We start from the raw sequence: 20,852 nt of genomic DNA on the forward strand, positions 1-20,852 counted from the left end.
TCCTCTTAAAATATAATGGGGGTCTCTCTGAGGCCTTCACAGACTGTAATGATCCTCCCAACCTTGTACAAAAATGAATCTCCTGTGCCTTATCTTTCCAGTCTCCCACCACCTCCCAAAGTCTCACCGTCCAGCCACAGAGAAGTAGTTCCCTCATAATTCAGTATGACTCAGGACTGGAGCAACTTAATTACATTCTCTGCCAGGTTCTCGACTACCTCTCGTCATGACCTGAAATGAGAAATGTCCTGCCCATCATCCTTCCCACCCCTCCCACAATGGTATTCCATTGGCCATCTGACCTAAAAAATATACTTGTCCATCCCTACACACCCCTGCTCCCAATCCTTTACCTCATGGCTCATATCCCTATAACAGACCTATATGCAAGATCTGTCCCATACATCCTCCCACTGCCACCTATTCCGGTCTGGCACAAACATCACTTATCCTCATCAAAGGTAGGGCTGCCTGTGAAACCAGTAATGTGATTTATAAGCTAAGATGCAACCACTGTGCTGCACTCTATGTGGGCATGACAACCAACAAGCTGTCTGTCCACATGAATAGCCACCGACAAAATGTGGCCAGGAAACATCTGAACCAGCCCGTTGCTAAACACTCCACCCAACACGACATTCTTCATTTCAATGACTGCTTCACAGCCTGTTCCATTCTCACCAACACCAGCTTTTCCAAATTATGCAGGTGAGAACTCTCCCTGCAATATATCCTACGTTCCTGTAATCCTCCCAGTCTCAATCTTCGTTAAACATTGTCCTCACCCATCCAGCCCTTTCCCTGTTCCCATTCTGGCACTACACAGCCATCTATTCCACCATTGCATCCAGTCTTTTTACTTCTCTCCTTTACTGCTACCCCCCCCCCCCCCCCTCCAACTCTCCCCTGCCCCCCATCTAACCTCCTGACTGCACCTAGCTGCCCTATCCTATCTCCACTTCATCCTTGGATGCTTCCCAACAGCACTTCACCATCCCTCACTCCTACCCTGCTGTCCTTCCCCTTCCCTGCCCCAGCCCCCTTCTTACTCCCATCCTGTTGCCTCTCCTATCATGCACTGCTGCTGCTGCTGCTTGCAGCGTCGCTTCAGCTCCCAGAGACTACAGTCGTGTGCGTGAACTGAGTTTGCGTGAGTGAGTGTGTGTGTCAATCTTATATTTTTCAGAAAGATCTTGTTGGCCGAAGGCTTATTTTGTGACAGTCTTTTTATTATGCCTATTTGTGACTCAGTATCTTTGCCATATGGTGAGCAGCAACTATTATTTTCATAATATTGTATTCATATACAGTGATGGCTCATAAATATGCTGCTGCATGCTTTCCCAATGTAATAGCTGCTTAAATAGTTTCTCAGGCATTGCAAAGGCTGGTGCTATGAAAACTGCACAATATATCTATGAGGCAGTTACTTGTCATTTCAGGTGTGACTGTGACACATGAAGATGAGCAGCTGCCTTGTAGCAGTACTTGTTAGTTTTTGCAACACTATTTGAAGAAATGTCTGAGAACTTTTCAAGCACACGATAAATAGTTTGCTGTATATGTCCATTTGATCTAAATGATAACTTAGAGGTTCTTATGTCAAGCAAAAAAGAAGTGCAGTGGTTACATAGTTAATGGAGTTTGTGTTATGAGGAAAATGGAATAGGTACTTTCAGAAGATAACTAAGACAAGTGGGGACAATCTGAAGACTATGAACCATACTGAAAGAAAATAGGCTGAAGAGAAACAGTGTCTAACCATTTTGGTATGGCAGTTGTTTGAGTACAGTGTAGTGAGTATAATTGGCAAGATGTGTGTTATTTCATACTATAACTTCAGAAACTCATAACGCAGGGGAAGAGTTGGTTGATACATGGTAAGGAAAGCAAGCATAGCACTTTGTGTGAGAAGCAAAACATTTTTTTCTTATCTGAGGAGTGACAATTTCTGAGACAGGCTGAGGTGACACAGGAAATAAGCTTTGGTTTCCCATTGATAGTATAACAGTGAGAAACAAATTATAAGTTTACTTGTTTATTTCTGTAGCTTGTCAACATTCTTGCATGAAAGTCAACACTTACAAAAAGCAGTAATTAACAATGGAAACTATGAAAGTGGAAGAGCAGTGTCTGTTGATAGGATGGACATGTTGAAGCATGGAGATGGTGGTAATGCAACTGAGGTCAGCTAACATGATGCGTGATTTATAATAACACCTGGTGAATTTTCCTTGTGTAGGTCAATTCATGGTACCTACAAAGATGACCTAGATTGCCTTCAGAGACCAGGAATATTATCAACAGATTAGAATCAGAGAAGTGACTGAAATTTTGTTGATTATTGGAAACCTCGTTAAAAGGTTGTGATACTAACAAACCATTCGAATCCCCTCAGATAGTCGCTACAACAAAAGTGGTAAGTATAAAATTGATTAATGTGAAGCAAAAGAGTGTCACATTAAATAGATCGTCGAAAATTTATTTAGTGTTAAATGGAACATATGTACAAAAATTTATGATGCAAATTTAGTTGCCTCAATAAAGACAAATAAGACTTGTAGTAGTTTTATTGGTTAGTATGAAACTGAATAAAACAACACAACTTCATTGCTTGACTTTTATGTGCCAATGGCTTGAGAAAATGTTCAGCAATGGGAACATCATTTCCTGGTTGAATTTCAAAGTTAACTACTGGTTACATAAACATTAACATAAAGCTTGTGCGACATTACATCAGTCACATAGTGCACTTTTACATATGTCCATATTGACTGTAATGTAACATTTCTTCACAAAATGTTCACAGTGGCGCTCGCTGGCACCTGGTATGCTACAGTGCCGCTCTCAAAAGTCAGGAGCCTTGATGGATATTTACAGAGTAGTTAACAGCTAATACTATTCAGATAAAATTTAATGACAGCACTGTTATAAAATGTATTTGGAATGGTAGAGACCATGGGGATGGTATATGGAATGTTCTGGTGCTCAGACTGGACATATGATAAATAAAATTTATTACATCAAACAGTTAAAAAGCTACACTTCACTGGAGAAAGACAATTAACAATTCAAAAGGTACCACAGGCTTTAAGTAACAATGATGGCAAGATAATTCAACTTCATCTCAGAAGACACTGATATTTGAAGAGTACAGGAAAGGAACATTCTTTGACTATGTTTTTTTCAAAAATGAGTTACATGTGCTATGAGATGTAGGATTCTGTGATCTTTAATATTGTTAACTGACCAGTGTGATTATACGAATAATCCATGTTCTACAATCCATTTTAGATTAGGTATGCAGAGAAAGAATGCGCTAATGTCTCTTACTACAGGGAATAAATGTACTTTGTCCAACGTTTTGTATTAATTTTTAAATTCCTTGTGGGTTGGCAAACAACATTAAAGTAAGAAACAGAGAACTTTCCTTCATTGTGCATTGTTATTACTAGTGAAAACCTTTGCTTTAGTTTGAGGCATTTGATTTAGAAATGCAGGTGTTGTAAGTGATTAATTTCAGTTTTAATAATTTGTTATTTATACTGGATGATGAGTACTTCATCTGAGGATGAAAGATTAATACCTTCAGATTCTAACTGTGTTAGGGAGACATCAAAAAAATTCCGTTCCACCCATATTTTACATTCAAGGATTCTATCATGTTTGTATTAATAACATCATTATTAATTATATTATGTCTAATTAATGCTTCCTACAAGGGTGAATGCACACAGTTAGTCATATGAATTAGGAGAAGACTGCAACAGTAAGTTAATGTGCTTTGAGGAAGTAAGTGCTGAAGAATGATCATATATTATAAGAAAATTGAATGATATGGGAGACTGGAATGAATAACAATTGTATTTGACAAGTCTCATTACAATACTTCTGGATCAAACAAGAATGAAGATGAAAGACAGCTTTGAGAGTGTAATTTCAACTACAGAGTGAGGGTCAAATGTGACAACGTTCCTATATGCACAAAAGCCTTAGTGGCAGTACATGAAATGATAAGACAGTGGTTAATGATAGGTGATAAATTTATAAAGAGATAAGCATGGAAATAGGCCATGGAAAGTTATGCAAGAAGTAGAAGAGGTAATTTACAATCACAGTGATTCATTTAAGGGTAGATCAACATATTACAGCAACACAAAGAAGCTGCATCTCCTAGAGGAACTTTTGATGAAAAAATGCATGAAATGTTCCAGGAAATATACCGGAAATTGGACAGTTCATATAGATCATATACAACAGCATTCAACACCAAATTCAATATGATTTTTGGGTATCCAAGGAGTGGTATATGCTCAACCTGTGATAAGTACACAGCTGAGATGAAAGTACTGAATGCAAGTTTATCTGAAAATTTAGATGATGACATGAAGAAACAAGCCTTCAAAGAAATTAATATCACTGTTGACCACAAAGTACACAAAGTGAAAGCCATAACGTATTATTTCAGGAAAATAAATGCTTGTTTACTTAGCCAAAGGTCTACTGAAAAAGAAGCAGTCCTCATGGACTACCAAAAACATTTATACTTCCCAAACACATGTACTAATGATGTCTATTATAAAAGGCAGTTGCCTGTTTACTCTTTCAATATTCATCAGGGTTCAAATTCAACTTCAGTGTTCTACACTTACACTGAAGACTCTGGAAGAAACAGAGTCAGTGCAATGGTTTTCTTTTTAAATCGTGCTTTCATGGAAGTATTGAACAAGAAAGCCAAACATCTTGAAAGTTTTATTATTCATGTTCAGACCAGAACAAGAATTACGCTATTGTAAGGTATCTTAATTATCCTGTGAGTGAACTGAAACTTTCAGAGACAGTGTAACGAACATTCTCTATTAGTATACACTCTTTTTATGTAGTGTAATATGCATGTGGGACTGATTAACACAAAGGCAGTAGCAGAAGTTCCAATGGATTGCATGTAGATCATGATTAAAGTTTGATGCAAACCTAAGGATTCTAATGTTGTGGTGGTCAATCAAGATAATTTATGATACAAAATTTGGAGTCTTTTCTGGAGAAGAAATATTAGAGGAAATGTCCATTGCTAACAAAGGTCACCAGAGTGGTAGCCATCAAAAAACTTATAATGAAGCTTGCATTTCACAGATGGTGAGAGCTTCACAGTGACTTGAAAAGCAGCAATCTGGAGAATACTCAACTCCTGCTTACAAAGGTAGAATATAAAAATTTAATAAAATATTATTTCTGAATAATAATATATCTTGCTAAACATAATAATAATAATAATAATAATAATAATAATTATTATTATTATTATTACCAAGCAACAAACCTAGGAACCAACACAACTGGATACAGATCACAAGTATACACAACATTTATTACCAGATACCCAGAATTAAAATTTTTAACAGAACAACGACTAGCTGATCAGATCTGTGTAATAATAAAAAATAACAGGATATCCCAGTCAGAATTAGATAACATCAAACAACAAGTACAACAAATACTGGAACAAAATAATGTGCAATCAGAAGAAGAAGAAAATACAGTAATGGACTCAAACATCCCAGAGCAAACAAACAAAGAACAACACGCACCAATTAAACAATCAGAGGAAAACGAAATCTTAAGGCAGCCACCAGAACAAGCACAATTAGAACACAAAGTGACACAGATATTAGATATAGAAGAAAAATTTCAGCTAACATATATAGAATACAAAGACACAAATACAGACATTAGACCATTCTTGCATAGACCACCAAATAACCCACAAGTCGAAACAACAATAAAAACTATCAACACAATCATACACAACAAAATAAATGAAAACACAACTATGGAAGAGTTACAACTACTGGTATATATAGGAGCACTCACTACACTAAATATACACACTAGCCAGAGATCAGAACCAACCAACACACAGAAGAAACCCACAAAACCAGCACGACAACACAGGCTACAGATCAAAATAGAAAAACTGAGAAAAGACATCGGACAGCTAACACAATTTATAAGAAATGAAATCTCCGAAAAAAAACGAAAAATGTTAGGTAAAATCTCACAACAAGAAGCGACAGAGCAATTAGACGAAAAGAAGCAGAAATTACAAGCATTCGCCAAACAACTCAGAAGATACAAAAAAAGTGAAAATAGAAGGAAACAAAACCAAACATTCAACACAAACCAAAAGAAATTTTACCAGACAATAGATAACACACACATTGAAATAAACAATCCACCAAACATAACAGACATGGAACACTTCTGGAGCAACATATGGTCAAACCAGGTACAACATAACAGGCATGCACGGTGGATACAAGCAGAAACAGACACATACAAGATGATACCACAAATGCCTGAAGTGACAATTTTGCAACATGAAGTCATTCAAGCAATTAATTCTACTCACAATTGGAAAGCCCCTGGAAATGATAAAATAGCAAATTTCTGGTTAAAGAAGTTCACCTCAACACATTCACATCTAACTAAATTATCTAACAGTTACATTGCAGACCCATACACATTCCCTGATACACTTACACATGGAATAACTTATCTGAAACCTAAAGATCAAGCAGACACAGCGAACCCAGCTAAATATCGCCCCATAACATGCCTACCAACAATATACAAAATATTAACTTCAGTCATTAAACAGAAACTAGTGACACATACAACACAGAACAAAATTATAAATGAAGAACAAAAAGGCTGTTGCAAAGGAGCACGAGGATGTAAAGAGCAACTGATAATAGATGCAGAGGTGACATATCAAGCTAAAACTAAACAAAGGTCGCTACACTACGCATACATCGATTACCAAAAAGCTTTTGATAGTGTACCCCACTCATGGTTACTACAAATATTGGAAATATATAAAGTAGATCCTAAATTGATACAGTTCCTAAACATAGTAATGAAAAACTGGAAAACCACACTTAACATCCAAACAAATTCAAATAATATCACATCACAGCCAATACAGATTAAGCGTGGAATATACCAAGGAGATTCATTAAGTCCTTTCTGGTTCTGCCTTGCTCTGAACCCACTATCCAACATGCTAAATAATACAAATTATGGTTACAATATTACTGGAACATACCCACACAAAATCACACATTTGCTATACATGGATGATCTGAAACTACTGGCAGCAACAAATCAACAACTCAACCAATTACTAAAGATAACAGAAGTATTTAGCAATGATATAAATATGGCTTTTGGAACAGACAAATGTAAGAAAAATAGCATAGTCAAGGGAAAACACACTAAACAAGAAGATTACATATTGGATAACCACAGCGACTGCATAGAAGCGATGGAAAAAACGGATGCCTATAAATATCTAGGATACAGACAAAAAATAGGAATAGATGATAGAAATATTAAGGAAGAGCTAAAAGAAAAATATAGACAAAGACTAACAAAAATACTGAAAACAGAATTGACAGCAAGAAACAAGACAAAAGCTATAAATACCTATGCTATACCAATATTGACCTACTCATTTGGAGTAGTGAAATGGAGTAACACAGACCTAGAAGCACTCAATACACTTACACGATCACAATGCCACAAATATAGAATACATCACATACATTCAGCAACAGAAAGATTCACATTAAGCAGAAAGGAAGGAGGAAGGGGATTTATCGACATAAAAAACCTACATTATGGACAGGTAGACAATTTAAGAAAATTCTTTCTAGAACGAGCAGAAACTAGCAAAATACACAAAGCAATCACCCACATAAATACATCGGCTACACCACTACAATTTCATAACCACCTCTACAACCCTTTAGATCACATAACATCAACAGATACAAAGAAAGTAAATTGGAAAAAGAAAACACTACATGGCAAGCACCCGTATCATCTAACACAGCCACACATCGATCAAGACGCATCCAACACATGGCTAAGAAGAGGCAATATATACAGTGAGACAGAAGGATTCATGATTTCAATACAGGATCAAACAATAAACACCAGATATTACAGCAAGCATATTATTAAAGATCCCAATACCACAACAGATAAATGCAGACTTTGCAAACAACAAATAGAAACAGTAGATCACATCACAAGCGGATGTACAATACTAGCAAATACAGAATACCCCAGAAGACATGACAATGTCGCAAAAATAATACATCAACAGCTTGCCTTACAACATAAACTTTTAAAACAACACGTTCCTACATACAAGTATACACCACAAAACGTACTGGAGAATGATGAATACAAATTATACTGGAACAGAACCATTATAACAGATAAAACAACGCCACATAATAAACCTGACATCATACTCACCAATAAAAAGAAGAAATTAACACAACTAATTGAAATATCCATACCCAATACAGCAAATATACAGAAGAAAACAGGAGAAAAAATTGAAAAATACATCCAACTGGCTGAGGAAGTCAAGGACATGTGGCATCAGGATAAAGTTGACATTATACCAATTATACTTTCAACTACAGGAGTCATACCACACAATATCCACCAGTACATCAATGCAATACAGCTACATCCAAACTTATATATACAACTTCAGAAATCCGTAATTATTGATACATGTTCAATTACCCGAAAGTTCCTAAACGCAATGTAACATATACCGTACAGTTAAAAGAAAGTGACGCTTGATCAAGGTCCGCGTCACTTTCATTCCGAACCAGACCTAAGGTCTGAGAAAGGAAAGATAATAATAATAATAATAATAATAATTAGTTTTTACATGTTCTCTGGCAATACTGAAAGAAAAGTCAGGACCTCTAGGTTTTAAAAGATTACTGTGAACAAAGAGCTCAAGAGTTTGACACAAAGTGTTTACACTAGGCTGAGAAGTGCATGTTAGTAAAAAGTGATATCATGTTTTATTTTTCTTGCCACTTTATCACATGAAGTTAAAATAACAAAGAAAATTTTTTTTAACAAGAAGTATTTTTATTGGTTCAGTCACTGTTTTCATTACAAAATACTCTGACACATAAAGATTAGCAACAAGTACAGTTTTACTCACAATATCTTCTATTCCATAACATAAAAGTAGTGCATTTTTCACTTGTAACACATAACAATAGTTTAAATATCATGCCAATAAAACTACAAATTCAATATTTAAGTTATCAGTCTATATTAAATTTAATATGTTTAACATCACTTCCAAATGACTTTAATATTAATAATTTTATCCATTACTACTCATGAAATTTGGTTTCAAACTTTAAAATTATTCTCCTGAACAATTTGATAGTATGGACAAACCACATTCTTTTCCTGTGCTCTTCATTTACTAACAACAGCAAAAAATGGTTCAAATGGCTCTGAGCACTATGGGACTTAACATCTGAGGTCATCAGTCCCCTAGAACTTAGAACTACTTAAACCTAACTAAACTAAGGACATCACTCACATCCATGCCTGAGGCAGGATTCGAACCTGCGACCGTAGCAGCCATGCGGTTCCAGATGGAAGCGCCTAGAACCACTTGGCCACACTGGTGGCAACAACAGCATTTGATTTCAATCTATGTTTTTCTTTTTACACAAAAGCTTCAACTAATCCTGTAAGTAAGTAAGTCACAGGCATTCATAAATGCTTAATATGCAACTACACATGCATGTTCGAGGCCCTTAGGTAATTTTGGACCCAAGGACATGCCAAATACTTAAAAAATATCATTAGAACTGCTAACTATATATATCAATGAAAACAATCTATTATTGATAATATAAAGTAACACACCCACCACACACATACAAAAGGTTTTAACTCTTACAAGCTTTCGGAACCAATGGCTTCTTCATCTGGCAGAAGAGTTGAAAAGGAAGGAAGAAGTGTGAAGGAAAAGGACCGGAGAGGTTTAGGGAAAGGAGTACAGCTCAGAACAGTCACCCAGAATCCCAGGTCAGGTGGGACTTATCAGAGGGAATGAGAAGGAAAGATGGATTGTTGGGGACTGAACCATATGTGATTTGAAAATCTGTGAGCTTAAAGGTGGAAGACAGGGTAATATGCTAGATAGTGATTACTACTAAAACATCATGCATGAGCTAACAAAAGTGAAAAGCTAAATGAATTGTATGCAACGGAGGTGGGAGGTGGGACAGTGAGCAATACATGAGTCAGAAAATGAAAGATGTAGAAAACTAAAATGAAGAACAGAGTAGCTACTGTGAAGAAATGCTGAAATGGAAGGAATTAATGTAAATTAAAGTCAGTTCAGAGGCTGATGGAAATATCTTTCTAATATTTCACAATTTTCATTATTGCGATTCTCATTTTTGAAACAGATGTTTGGAGGTTGGTACTCCTTTAATTTGTTCTTAAAAGTTTGATAAAAGTCAGAAGTATTATTTTTATTCTTAATTTTTTTGTATATATCCAAAAATTTCTCCTTTTCAAAGGCTTGTTTGGTATATCTGATTAACCTGGCTGTTTCCTTTCTTTGTTGTTTAAGCTGATCATAATCTTCAATTTTCTTTGAGCATTTCAATTGTTCCCCATTTTTAGTTCTTTGTGCTATGGCTTCTTCACATATTTCATTCCACCATATTTTCCTTTTATTTTTTTACTGGCCCAAATATTTTCTGTGCAGCATTATTAATTGTTTGGGGTATTTCTTGCCTGTTGCTATGTTTAGCCACTTTAATTTAGTTTTGATAGTTTTTAACTCATTCTTTTCGTATAGTAATCCCATCTGTATTATATTTTATTAAGCTTTGTGACTTTCTTTGTTCTTTATTAGGTAAGAGTTTGACTTTAATTTTAGAGAGGTCATGATCTGAATCAAATTCATCATTCCTTACTACTTTCACAGTCATAATTTCCAATGTACTTTTTGCGAAATAGCCATGTGACCTAACTTAAATTGTCTAACATTGGGTTGGGAGATAGCCACGTTTTAGCTTTTCTTGGGAGCTTCCTAAAGAAGTTTGGCATTAGTTTCAGATGAGAGATTTGATACAAGCTGATTAGCTTCACACCATTTGTGTCGGTTCTTCCAAGAGCTGGATAGCGGCCTACAACATTTCTAAATTTCTTTCCTCTGCCTATTTGAGCATTGAAGACGCCTAATAGTAATATGGTGTTCATCTTTGGAATTTTAGGTATTTTAGTTTCTCAGTTTTTTTGAGGGATTTCCGGTTGTCTTCTTTTACTGGTGCATGGCAATTAACAAGTGTGTATATCTTGTTTTTGCATTTAACTGATAGGAGAGTTACTCTTTCTGAGGTGGGTTTACATTCTTTAACATTTCCTGTTATACTTTTGTGGACATATAAAGCTGCACCCAATAATGTCATCTGATTCAGACATAGCAACTAACAGCCGAAACTATAAAAGTCAACTAACATTAAAAGCTTCTTCAGATTGTAGTATTCCTGCTCAGTAATACTTATAGAAACAATAATATTTGTGAAGTGCTTAATTTTATCTGATGTTGGTGAACTCGACCTTGAGCCAACTGAGAGGTCAGAAGATGTGGGAGTTGGGGGGAGGGTGAGGGCGGTGAGGAGTGTTTTTTGATTGTCTTCCACTGCTGATAGTTCGTGGGAATGTGTGTTTCATACCGATCTGCTGCTGTTCTATAAATTTCAAACGAAAATAACATGGATCCTGGAATGCGTGCCATTGGGACAGCGACCTATTTATTTTAATATTTTTATTATTTATTTATTTATTCATCCGTGTAACAATATATATTGTATGGATGCCATCAGTTTATAATACATGAGCACACATTTACATTTACAATGAAAGAGATTTCTCATATTTTGTGTAATTTTGATAACTAGTCATACACACATTTATAATTACATCGTAATTTGGTTATAATGTCATATGTTGCTAATAATCTACATCTATGTTAAATATTCTTTTACAGCATAACAACTTTTACTTACTAAGAAGGTTTTAAGCTTTTGTCTGAAAGTGAGGGGCTCATTTATTTCTTTAATTTCCTGTGGTAATTTGTTATATAGTTTTATCCCATTATAAAATATACTTTTTTACGTCTTTGCCTTGTTCTTTTTATCTAGATGGAGGTGGTGACGAGATCTTGTTTCATTCTCGTGTATTAGTCTGTTTGTGTTATCCACATTGAGACTTTTCTTAATGAACATTATGTTCTGAAAGATATACTCACAAGAAACAGTTAGAATGTCTAGCTTTCTAAATAATTCTAGACAGTGGGCCCTGTTGTTGCTGTTTGTTATTATCCTTATTGCTCTTTTTTGTACTTTGAACACAGTTTGTATGTTACTGGCACTTGTTCCCCGAAACATGATCCCATAGCTGAGGACGGGTGTAGATATCCGTAATATGTTACTTTAAGACAGGTATTATTGCATACCGGTGCAAGGATTCTAAGAGCGTAGCGTGCTGTGGATAATTTCTTTGCCAAAATGTTGGCATGGTTTGTCCATTTCAGTTGGCTGTCTACATTCATCCCTAAGAATTTGCTACTTGTTACACATTCTGATTCATTATTATTAACTTTTATTCTAGTGGCATTGTGTTTTTTGTTCAATTGGAAGTTAATATAGTTAGTTTTCTTTACATTTAGGGTTACTTTATTTTTTAATGACCAGTTGTGGACATCATTGAGAGCCTCATTTGCTCTTTCTGACAGTTGTGCTGGATTTTCACCTGTTACTATGGCGCTGTCATCAGCAAAAAGTATTTTTTCTCCATGTCTTATACTTTGTGGGATGTCGTTAATGTATATAAGAAACAATATTGGGCCTAATACACTTCCCTGTGGGACGCCTATATTCACATGTTCTGGGTCAGACAGGTGTTTTACAAGGGAATTGTTTGAAACTTGTCATGTCTCAACTCTTTTAACTCTGTTTTCAAAGTATGATTTGAACCACTTCTTTGTCACACCTCTTATTCCTATTTGCCCTAATTTATGAAGTAAGATTTTGTGGTCAACTGTATCAAAGGCCTTTGACAAGTCTAAAAAGATACCACTTACATTTTCACCTTTGTCCAGTGCTTCTAAAATTACTTTAGTGAATTGTGCTATAGTAGATTGTGTGCCTTTTCCGCTCCAAAAACCAAATTGGTCATTGGAAAGAAGGTTATATTTATTCAGGTAATTTAACAGTCTCTTTTTGACTAGTATTTCTATTATTTTAGAAATGATAGACAGTATAGAAATCGGCCTGTAGTTCTCTACATTTTCCACATCTCCGTTTTTAAGGATAGATATAACTTTTGCTTGTTTTAGGTACTCTGGAAAGAATCCAGATTCGCAAGATTCATTAATTATGTCTGTTAATGGGCCCTTTATGGAGTCTATACATTCTTTAATTACGCAGACTTGGATTTCATCAAGTCCTAATGAAGTTTTATTTTTAATTTGGTGTACTACTAGTGCCACTTCCCTTTCTGTAGTTGGCAAGAGCACCATTGAGTTTGTTGGCCGGTTCTGAGTAGGTAAATCATACGTATCTGGAGATTTGTGCTGTAATTTTTTTGCAATACTACTAAAATATGAGTTTACAAAATCAGCTAATTTTTTTTTGGGGTTACCTACTGTTACATCTTTGTTTTTAATATGTGGATTGATGTCCTTTTTAGCAGATGTGATACTTACTTATAGGGAGGAATACGAAATTAAATTAAGGGTGTTGTAATAAAACGCAATGAGTTGAAGAAAAATGGCATTCTAAATATTTGGTAAACATTAGTGATTGTCTCTGACATTGCATTTAAATATAAGAGCAGTTACTGTTATTAATCAGTTAATCATGTGCTCGCTCAGGCAACAACTCTTCGTCAAGCAATTACAATGTCGCAGCTCTGAAGTCGATGAGGTTGGCAATATCTGAAACAGGGAACAGTAGACACAAAATGTTCCTAATAGTCATAGTGCCGACTTTTAAAGAGGGGAGGGGGGAGACAGGTCAACTTATCGCGCCCTTACTATAGCTAGTGTACTGGGGGCTCATTACATAATAGATTACAAGTCAATAATAAGATGGGGGCGTATACTGCCCGAGGTGCTGCCCCTCAAAGTCAGTATTTGCTCTCGAGTAAAAATGGTTGACGATCTTTTTCTCTTGTCATTCACTGCAGTGCTGGTTTCATCACTCGCTTGAGTGGATTTCGACACAAACAACAACCCATAAATATTCATCTTGTGGTGTTGCAGTTCTTCATATATCCGTGCTTGCTAAGAAAATTTGATGAGGAACTCCGTCTTATGCAAGACACCTTTGAAGTTTTGTTGTACCCAGGCTTCTTTCAATACTTTTTGTACTATCTTCAATGGGTTACTTTATTTCCTTTCTGTAAATTTGTTATTACACATTAACATTTAGAGTAAACATTTGGCACAAAATATTTATATTTGTAAATGAAGTGATTGTTGAAAAATATTGTACATGGTTTGTTTACAGTTCGCTTTGAGATATGTATTGTGGGCTGATGCATTGTATGTTGGTTATTTCAATATATCTAAAGTTATGGTTTTTTAGCTTCTTTGGAAAAGAAGGTGTATCTACGCATTAGTTTACATACCTTACATGAAGCAATAGAATGAGAATAGAAGCTTTCGAAATGTGGTGCTACAGAAGAATGCTGAAGATAAGGTGGGTAGATCACGTAACTAATGAGGAGGTATTGAATAGGATTGGGGAGAAGAGAAGTTTGTGGCACAACTTGATTAGAAGAAGAGGTCGGTTGGTAGGACATGTTTTGAGGCATCAAGGGATCACAAATTTAGCATTGGAGGGCAGCATGGAGGGTAAAAATCGTATAGGTAGACCAAGAGATGAATACACTAAGCAGATTCAGAAGGATGTAGGTTGCAGTAGGTACTGGGAGATGAAGAAGCTTGCACAGGATAGAGTAGCATGGAGAGCTGCATCAAACCAGTCTCAGGACTGAAGACCACAACAACAACAACCGTCGGAGCTGAATCGCTTTCCGACCAAATGTTCTTTTAACCTACGGAACAGGTGATGGTCACTGGGTACCAAGTCAGGCTTATAGGGTGGGTGGGTGATTATGTTCCACCGAAACGGTTACAGGATAGCAATGGTTTGCCGAGCGATGTGTGGGCGAGCGTTGTCATGGAGACAACCCATTAGAGTTTTTTCAGAGTCTTACAGCACCTGTCAGCTTTAATTGTAGTACCAGTGGGCATAAAGTGGACAAACAATACCCCTTTCCGATCCCAATAAACGGTTGTCATGACTTTACCGGCAGACTCTGTTTGAATTTCCGCTGCTTTGGCGAAGAAGGATGTCGCCACTGGCGAGATTGTTGCTTGGTCTCAGGTGTAAAGTGTTATGCCCAGGTTTAGTCACCCGTGACAATTGAGTCCAGAAAGTTGTCCTGTTCAGCTGCAAGGCGGTGAAGAAATGCGCGGGAAGCATCAACTCGTTGCCGCATGTGGTCCTCAGTCAGCATGCGTGGCACCTATCTTGCGCACACCTTCTGGTAGTTGAATGTTTCCGTTAAAATTCTGTGAGTGGTGCTTCGAGAAGCCTTTGGAAGCAACGTGCAGAAATCATCCAGGGTGATCCGCTGATCTTCACGAATGCTTTGCTCAACCTTCAACACTGTCTCCTCAGGAACTGACGGTCTCCCGCTCCTTTGTTCGTCGTGAATATTCGGTCCGATCAGCTGCAAACTCTCTACACCATTTACGAACATTTTTGACATCCATGCACGACTCACCATACACTTCCGTCAATTGGCGATGGATTTCAATCGGGGCAGTGCCCTTTGCGGTCAAAAACCGAATAACTGCGCACAATTCACACTTGGCGGTAACATCCAACGGGAGCTCCGTTCTCAACGGCTGCCAAGCCAAGACTGAGCGCCCCCGCGGGGCGTGCGCAAGGTAGCACACAGCGCATGAAGCACTCTTCATAACAGTGTGACCAACTGCCACACAAACGGAGTTCTGTACTTATATATAAAAAAATAAGACCTTACTTTTGGGATTACCCTCGTACAATGCATCAGTCCAGCAATACTTATCTCAACTGTGAGCTGTAAACAAACCATGTACAATACTTGACAACAATCATTTCATTGACAAATGTATTTTGTATCAAATGTTTTGTCTAAACGTTAATATGCAATAATAATTTTACAGAAAGGAAATAAAGTAACTCACTGAAGATAGCACAAAAAGTGTTGAAACGAGCCTGGGTATAGCAAAACTCCAAAGGTGTCTTGCAAAATGCGGAATTCCTCATCGAACCTATAAACCTATATTGCCTCACATCTTCGTCTATAGTTTCTCCCTCCTTGTAAAGGACTTCAGGGTGCTCTTTCCACTTATCCTTTATTTCACCAGAGGTTGTTTTGACTTTTCTAGAACACTTCTTTCTCGATTTCTTCACATCTGTGCTTCATCAACATGAGTTTTCATTAGAAGCTTGACTTTCTAAACTGCTGTAAAATGTATTATGAAGCTTTGGTTATCTTTAGTTTGCTGGTGTTAACATAGGTAGTATCTAGAGGAGCCATATTGGTCACACTAAAGCTTTTTTTACTCTAGTTGTGGCCACCATATTTTCCAGTTCTTCAGAAACCATAATTTGACATTCTTTTTCCTTTTCTCTGTATTAATAAAGTCTCGAAAGAATGTAACTATGAACAGACATTAAAAACGTGATTTCAACGCTGTCAAAGATAACTTCTGCAACAAGAAACATTAAAGCTATCAACAACATACGATTTTTGTTCTGTCCGACACAGCTATCACACCACAAAATGAGTTTATACAATATTCAAAGTACTGCTACGGTAGGTGCTCACAGAGGCACGGCTTACAACAATCACTGCCATTAGGCGCGTGGCACGTTCAGTATTCATCGTGCCGCTGCCGATGGAACATCCATTCTCCTGCACCTCTCAGACGTCTTGTGAACTAAAAGGAAACCTTTTCGATACTTTCGACGTTTTCTATGTAACACGCCTTGGGACATGCAACGGTTTCCAACTAAAATGTGATATTGCACAATTTTGGCACTTTCAGCGTTTCCGATTTCCAGACATCAATTGTGCTTCCTTCTTTCGCGTTTCTTCTTTCACCGAATGTTTCTTCACAGTTTTCTTTCCAACTTCTGCTCTTTTTCGGAGATGTCTATTTCTTATCAGTTGAACAACCTACTGTGATATTCGTTGTAGCAGAACGGACAACTTTACAGAACTTGAAATCCGCCTCATCACTGCTCACTACTTTAGTACCTCGTTTCTTTCCACATTGATTTTCCGGTCGATTCTCTTAAACTTCGGTCGACTCCTCATCATTACTAAATTCTGATCTGAATCTACAGGGTGTTACAAAAAGGTACGGCCAAACTTTCAGGAAACATTCCTCACACACAATGAAAGAAAATATGTTATGTGGACATGTGTCCGGAAATGCTTACTTTCCATGTTAGAGCTCATTTTATTACTTCTCTTCAAATCACATTAATTATGGAATGGAAACACAGAGCAACAGAACGTACCAGCGTGACTTCAAACACTTCGTTACAGGAAATGTTCAAAATGCCGTCCGTTAGCGAGGATACATGCATCCACCCTCCGTCGCATGGAATCCCTGATGCGCTGATGCAGCCCTGGAGAATGGCGTATTGTATCACAACCGTCCACAATACGAGCACGAGGAGTCTCTACATTTGGTACCGGGGTTGCGTAGACAAGTGCTTTCAAATGCCCCCATAAATGAAAGTCAAGAGGGTTGAGGTCAGGAGAGCGTGGAGGCCATGGAATTGGTCCGCCTCTACCAATCCATCGGTCACCGAATCTGTTGTTGAGAAGCGTACGAACACTTCGACTGAAATGTGCAGGAGCTCCATCGTGCATGAACCACATGTTGTGTCGTACTTGTAAAGGCACATGTTCTAGCAGCACAGGTAGAGTATCCTGTATGAAATAATGATAATGTGGTGTCACCGCCAGACACAACACTTGCTAGGTGGTAGCCTTTAAATCGGCCGCGGTCCATTAGTATACGTCGGACCCGCGTGTCGCCACTGTCAGTGATAGCAGACCGAGCGCCACCACACGGCAGGTCTAGAGAGACGTACTAGCACTCGGCCCAGTTGTACAGCCGACGTTCATAGCAATGGTTCACTGACAAATACGCTCTCATTTGCCGAGACGATAGTTAGCACAGCCTTCAGCTACATTTGCTACGACCTAGCAAGGCACCGTATTCAATTGATATTTATTATGTGAAGCACGTATCATCATGAGCGATGTTCAATTGTGGATTTAAGTTAAGTATTACATCATCTACGTACTTTATTTGCAATTCTCAAGATATTGTCCTGTTCCAGACCTCACGCCAGTCAGCGTGTAATTAAACGCGTGCATTTCGGCCTCCTCTAGCAACACAGTGTTGGCGCTTCTGCCACCACTACAGATAACGTGCTCCATTGAGCGTAGGCGGAAGAACATGGGGCCCAATCAAGACATCACCAACAATGCCTGCCCAAAGGTTCACAGAAAATCTGTGTTGATGATGTGATTGCACAATTGCGTGCGGATTCTCGTCAGCCAACACATGTTGATTGTGAAAATTTACAATTTGATCACGTTGGAATGAAGCCTCATCCGTAAAGAGAACATTTGCACTGAAATAAGGATTGACACATTGTTGGATGAACCATTCGGAGAAGTGTACCCATGGAGGCCAAACAGCTGCTGATAGTGCCTGCACACGCTGTACATGGTACGGGAACAATTGGTTCTCCCGTAGCACTCTCCATACAGTGACGTGGTCAACGTTACCTTGTACAGCAGCAACTTCTCTGACGCTGACATTACGGTTATCGTCAACTGCACGAAGAATTCCCTCGTCCATTGCAGGTGTCCTCGTCGTTCTAGGTCTTCGCTAGTCGTGAGTCATAGGCTGGAATGTTCCGTGCTCCCTAAGACGCCGATCAATTGCTTCGAACGTCTTCCTGTCGGGACACCTTCGTTCTGGAAATCTGTCTCGATACAAACGTACGGCGCCACGACTATTGCCCTGTGCTAATCCATACATCAAATGGGCATCTGCCAACTCCGCATTTGTAAACATTGCACTGACTGCAAAACCACGTTCGCGATTAACACTAACCTGTTGATGCTACGTACTGATATGCTTGATGCTAGTACTACAGAGCAATGAGTCGCATGTCAACACAAGCACCGAAGTCAACATTACCTTCCTTCAATTGGGCCAACTGGCTGTGAATCGAGGAAGTACAGTACATACTGACGAAACTAAAATGAGCTCTAACATAGAAATTAAGCGTTTCTGGACACATGTTCACATAACATTTTTTCTTTATTTGTGTGTGAGGAATGTTTCCTGAAAGTTTGGCCGTACCTATTTGTAACACCCTGTATATCTGCTTCTGGTGTAATTAGCCAGTTGATAAAGAGTATCGAAATCCTAGTAATTAACTGCTGACTGATTCGCAACAGAGTGCCGCGATCCTAAAAAGGCTGCGGAGCTCACTTTGTGTGAGGCACAGAAAGACGGTTAAAACCCGAAATTGGTAGCAGTGAGACACTTGGGGAAAGTTTAAGTATACTCGTATACGGAAAGGATAGGCTAATGGTAAATGGGGGTGGTGTATTTGTCGTAGTAAGCAAGAAACTCAAATCCATCGAGATGGAATTGAAACTGCGTGCGAGATTGCTTGGACAAGACTCACTGTTCAGTGAGGGCATAAGCAATCGGATCCTTTCATCGACCATCAGACTCACCTCTAGTTGCAATCGGAACTTTAGAGAAAACCTAAGATTAGTCAGTAGTAGGAAGTTGTCCAATCATACGACCATCATTGGAAGAAACTATAATCGCCCAACAATCAGTTGGGAAAATTATAGTTATTTAAGTGGTGGGTGCCGCGTGAAGCATTACTGAACACGTTCGCTCAGAACCAGCTAGAACAGATGGATGTGTAATGGAGCCAGTATCAACAAACAGACCTGACCTCTTTGAGATTGTCCGCATATAAACTGATATCAGTGACCGGGCAACAACGGTAGAGGTATATGAGCATAACTATGACAACAATGATTATTAAAGTGCAAAGGTCAACTGAAACAAGTAGGACGTTTTATATGTTCAGTAAGCTAGATAAAGAGGCAATAACGACATATCTCAGCAAGGAACTCGAAACATTTGACTCTGGGGAGGAGTATGTAGAACTGAGGCTCAGATTTAGAAGAAGACCATGCACTTTACAGACATGTACCTGGTAGAACACTTCATGAAGGAGGGGGCCCTCCTTTGTATACAGTCACTGCAAGGAAACAGAGACTACTGTATCATAGATGTAAAACAAAACGTAGGGCTACGGATAGGGCGATGCTGAATAAAACGCATTATGTCCGAAGAGGGCAATGAACAAAGCCTTCAACGACTACCGTAGCAGAATATTGTCGAAGAATCCCCCACAAAAACCAAAGAAAATCTGGTCGTATGTAAAGGCCGTTAATTACCAAAGTTAGTGTCCAGATACTCATGGACAAGAAAGCGACTCCTCCTCTCGTGACATCCATCTATTAGTACCTTGTTGTGCCCATGGTGCAGGCCGTTGCTGTTGTTGCTGCATACAGGCGATGCGTCGTTGCGTCAGAGGTGGCTTTCCATTTTGCTGTTCTTCTGCATAGCGCTGGCTGGCTGGCTGGGGTGCCTCTGACGACAGTTGTTCTTCTGATTCTTTCCCTGGAGGTGAGTGGAGGCAGGACTCTCATCTGTCGACTAGCATCTTTATGCTTCGGACAAGACTTGTAGCTTGCAGGGCGGTTACCCCCGCAAAGTCCACATTTCGCAGGTTGCTTCTTAGGAACCG

Source organism: Schistocerca serialis, chromosome 1, assembly GCF_023864345.2.
Source record: "Schistocerca serialis cubense isolate TAMUIC-IGC-003099 chromosome 1, iqSchSeri2.2, whole genome shotgun sequence".
NCBI lineage: Eukaryota > Metazoa > Arthropoda > Insecta > Orthoptera > Acrididae > Schistocerca > Schistocerca serialis.